At 41.2% G+C, this 4,980-nt stretch overlaps 1 long non-coding RNA gene across 1 annotated transcript in view; it reads left to right on the top strand.

The window, feature by feature from the left end:
• Positions 1–4,530: 4,530 nt before the first annotated feature.
• LOC110306476 overlaps positions 4,531–4,980 on the top strand; it is a 19,362-nt gene continuing 18,912 nt past the window's right edge. Inside the window, exon 1 of the long non-coding RNA XR_002379289.1 lies at positions 4,531–4,617. This is a non-coding gene — a long non-coding RNA (uncharacterized LOC110306476). The remainder of the gene's footprint in view (positions 4,618–4,980) is intronic.

Raw genomic sequence — 4,980 nt, 5'->3', positions numbered from 1 at the left:
CCTGTCTCGGAACAAAACAAAACAAAACAAAACAAAACAAAACAAAACAAAACAAAACAAAACAAAACGTAAACACTGTTTTCACCTTTGGGTCAAGCACTGGGTTTTCTAAGGAACTCCCACTTGTGGACCTTCCATGGAGAAACAGAGGGGTAAGGGCTGTGGTGTGCAGTTTGTGGATGTGCTCCAGAGTACTCTGGTGGAGGGATCAGTGAGCCTGCGATGAGTTTAAGAGATCCTGCACACTGCCTGAAGATCCATAGCCCGGAGACAGCTCTGCTCTGTCAAACTGCTGCCGTTACATCTCTGAGTATAGGGTGATAACACTCATTCCAAATCTCTATTGAAAACTCAGTATTATATTTTATAAAATAAAAGAAAGAGTTTTGGAGTGAGTACAAAGATTTATCTTTGTATTCCAGCACCTCTCATGGGTCCAATAATTAAGACCATACTTTATTTTTGCTGGTTAGAGCCTTCTATACTCACAGATTTCTAATTCTGCATTTGCATGACCATAAAGAGGATGCCCCATGAAGTAATCTCTGTGTGCTTCCGAAAGTAGGCTCTGATCTCTGTTGTGCTTTCTCTTCTGTCTGTGTACCCCTCAGTGCTTGTCTTAAGCCTGTGAATGAAGCACAGATGTGCAGTATCATGAGCCCAGTTAGGACTCTCTGAAATGGCTTCTCAGCGCTGGATGCTAAAGCTGATTTTGTTCTTAGTTTTTATGATGGAGCAAAGAGAATTTAATGGCCTTCCTTATGCAATACAAATGTCACACTGTGTCCAGCCTCTTGTCTTTAACATTAAAGTCTTCACTTCAGGTTTTTTACTCTCCAGCTTCTGGTCTTCTACTGTGGGTGGTTTCCAGGACCCCCAGTTGGTATCTCTGGGAAGGAGGTTCTGCCCATGTAAATGTGCAGAGAAAGTAAATGCCATGTAATCAACGTGACTTGAAAGGAAAAAGAATTCATAGTCGACTCACAGAGGTGGTGCTATTAGAAGGTGGCACTTGGTTGACAGTCATGGACGCTCTGTCTTCATGAGTGTGACTAGTGTTCTGCCTTTTGTTTCTGCCATTTGAGAACACAGAGACAGTGCTGTGTGTGACAAATGGTCTTCACCAGACACATATCTGCAGCATCCTTGATTATGGTCTTTCTATTCTCTAGAGCTGTTAGCAATGTTTTTGTTGTTTATGAATTTTGATTTTCAGTTTTGGTTATTGTTGTTAGATAAGCTATCTTGTTACAGTATCTCACAGATATCAATACACTTGTAAACATGAAGTTTTGCTACCAGACCCTCAAAATACTATATGTAATATGCCCAAATGTTTAATAAGCAAGAAGACATTAGAAACTGTCAGTTAGTATTATGGTTAATGATGCTTGACTGGATGTCCCTGAACATCCAAATCAGGGATCAGGCGAGGAACTCTACCCCAATTATTTCAATATTGTCCTACAAGTGTTAGCTGGGACAGTTAGACAAAAAATAAAATAAAAGGTATGGGCAATAAATAAAATCCCAAGGAATTCAGTAGTAAATTTAGCAAAGTTTCATGACGATCAAAATAGAAAAAAAAAAAGCATATAGATATCATTACATATATCTATAAACTTAAGATGTGCAGTCAAAACTGATATTAAGAAAATAGCATCATAAACAATAAACACTTAGGAATAAATTAAGAGAACAAATACAAAAGTATACCGGGAAAATGGATATGGAAATCTATTCGTAGAAGCTTCTTAAAATATATGCATAGATAAGAGAGATCTAAATGGAGTCACCAAATACAGAGAAAGACAAAGCCCCAACTTGATATCTTTTTCTACCAAGTGAAACCTCCAGTGGCAGCAGTGGGTTACATCTGATGAATTGTTGGCCAAAGGGGCCCCGTGGAAACCCCCAAACAACTTAGCCAATTGCCGAGACTACAGCTTGTTCTCTTCACACTGATGGTGAGGTTCTATGGCTGAAGACAACACTTACATATCTCACTGAACATGGAGCAGTCAAGCTGGTGCCTAACTAGAGTCTCTATCCATACTGACTAGTGTTCACGGTACTGGAAGGTACTCTGCATGCTACCAGAGGAGAAAGGTAAGCACCACCACAGCTACAAACCCTGTGATCTATAATGGTGAGCTGCGTACATGATATGCTGGTTCAATAGTGGCACAAATGTTGTGGGAGTAACCAACCACTACCTCTGATTGGATTTAAGAAACCCATTGCTTAGATGGCTGAGAATCTTAGATTAGACAGGCCGTTGCCCTAGAGGGAAAACACATACTATTGTCCTGATAAAGGAACATAGCAATAAAATGACTCCTAATAACATTCTGCTATGATTGTAGATCAGTGTCTTGCTCAGTCACCACTAGAGATGCTGCCTCTTGAAGTGGAAGAAAACTAATACAGAGGCCTACAATTGGGCAATATGCTGAGAATGAGAGACCTTGAAACACTCAGTCCTAAGTGGGATCTCTTCATCAAACTCTTTGTCTTAGGATTCAGGAAACTATGTGGAAGAGGAGACATAAAGATGGTGAGACCCAGAGGGAATAGAAGATACCAAGGAAACAGAGTCTTCCAGACACCACAGGACGGAGACACACGTGTCTTCACAGAGTCGGTGGCAGTGTGTACGGGGCTTGCACAGTTCTCAGCTAAAACGTTACAACCATCTTGTAACTCAGCAACAAAATAATCACTAGCCCAATTTGAAAAACTGGTAGACTCTGAAGAGACATTTTCCCAAAAGAACACTTATAAATGGCCAATGAGCACATGAAAATATTCTCAAAAATAATTAGTTATCAGGCAAACACACATTTTATAGTCTCATCACGTGGAGAAAATTTGATCCTCTTACATTGCTAGTGAGAATATAAGGTGTGTGTATGCGTTGGAAAACAGACTGCTAAACATAGCTACCGTCTGATCAAGTTTACTCTAGACATGTGCCCAGGAGAAGGAAAACACACATCACATAATATTTACACCAATGTTCATAGTAGCCTAAGCACATGAGCTAAATATCAAAATGTCCATCAAATGACAGTGGATATTATGAACCAATTAGAAAGTAACTTAAGGGTCGATATATGTCACAAACATGGATGTATCTTGAAAATATGTTAACTGAGAGAAGGCAGTCACTAGGAGCACATATTGTATAACTGCAAAATACTCAGCAGGCAGATATGTGGGGAGAAAACAGACTCGTGTTTGCCTGGAGGTACAAAAAGGGATGAAGGGGAAGACTGGAAAAATGACTGTCACTGGGTAATTGATTTCTTGGGGGGGGGTGATATAACCTGAAGTTGATAGTATCAATAGATATATACACTTGGAAATATACTAAGAATGGTTGAATTGCAATTTTAACTGAACAAGCTATGTGGTGAGGAAGGTATACCGTAATTAAACTTTTATCAGAATAAGGCAAAGCAGTCAATGGACACTGGGCCATTCTAGTAGTAGAAGCACAGCCTTGGTGATGAGAGGAAGGAGTGGCCCTGAGTTCTACCTCAGGCAGGTGAGGAACTTGGTGACGGGGGAGGGAGGCGGTTTAGGGAGGCTGTTGGTGTTATCCCAACCTACCTCATTCTTCAAACCCTCTCCTTTTGTTTGCATTCTGTGTGTAAGGCTAACAGAAAACAAATAACCTTTATCCAAGTTCAAAGTGAGCAGTATAAGGATATAGGTGTGTAGCTATGGAGGTCTCAGTACTGGAAAAGATTGTAATGGGGTCCTCCAAGAGCCAGGAAACGACCCTGGAAATCACTCGGGGTCTAGAAAAGACACCCTTTGACACATGTGAGAGAACAAGCCAGGACAGCATCATCTGAGAGGTTCCAAAGCAGTTTCTCTACTTGCGTATCTGTGCCTTAGAAGCAAAGGCAGTCACAGACTCGGTATCATAGGCGTAGGTGTAGCAGGAGGGACTGGAGGAAGTTAGTTGATGCTCTCAGCTGCTGGGAGTGACAGAGGAGACTCTGAGGTTAGCTCAGCTGTGAAGGCTGGCTTGTCACTCCACCTTTGGTTTGGTGTGGGCATGGGGAAAAATTCCTAGAAAAACATTTTGACAACATTTCCCCAAGCGTCCCTTCACACCTGTGTGATTCTTCCCTCTGTCCTCTCAAATCCAGCCTGCTCCCAGCTTCTCCCTGTGTGGGCGGACATACTTGCAGAGGGCTGTGAGAACTGGAACCACCTTCTTCATTCACCATAAGTAAAGCATTTCTGTAGGGGTTCAATCTGTTTTTAAAGTCTAGAAGAAGAGAAGGTTCCACAAAACCCCTCAGGAAACCTTTTCTCAGATACAATTCTTTGTGTCTGACCTCAGGCCTCCATGCTGTGTGTCAGTCACCTCCCCGAACCTGGCCCTCCGTGTCTGGGAAACAAAGCACCCCCTTACTCCAGAAGGAAGTTATTTGGATAAACTAATGAACAGTTACAGCGGCTCTGGAAGTGTAAATTGCTGCATAAATACCTAACGTCTATATAAATACCTTCACTTCTGCCTGAGGGTGGTCAGGCTTTTTGAACGATTTCAATCATATGGAGTGAGTACCTGAATTGCAAAGATGAAGCCCCCTCTAAGTGAAGATGAAGTGATTCTTGCCTCTATTATGTATATTATTGTTGTGGAGGGTTTTCTAAAATAGAAACATGGTAAGTTTTAGAGCAATAAGAATTTCATGGTTCCTTAAGAGTGTAAGCTCTTTCAATCTGATCTGTGTTCAATACGTGCTTTTAGAAAGTATGTAATTCTCAAGCATTATTGATGTGGAGAAATTATACACAAGTGCTTTCTTGTGGGGAATGACGGGATGGGCTAAATATCAACACTATATTTTCTGTGATATCTGTTTACCTCCCTCTTCTATTTTTAGGGTATTGTTTCCTTCCTTCCTTCCTTCCTTCCTTCCTTCCTTCCTTCCTTCCTTCCTTCCTTCCTTCCTT

Source organism: Mus caroli, chromosome 12, assembly GCF_900094665.2.
Source record: "Mus caroli chromosome 12, CAROLI_EIJ_v1.1, whole genome shotgun sequence".
In the NCBI taxonomy this organism is placed as follows: domain Eukaryota; kingdom Metazoa; phylum Chordata; class Mammalia; order Rodentia; family Muridae; genus Mus; species Mus caroli.
Note: the sequence above shows the minus strand (reverse complement) of the source record. Positions and strands in the feature narration are given on the sequence as shown.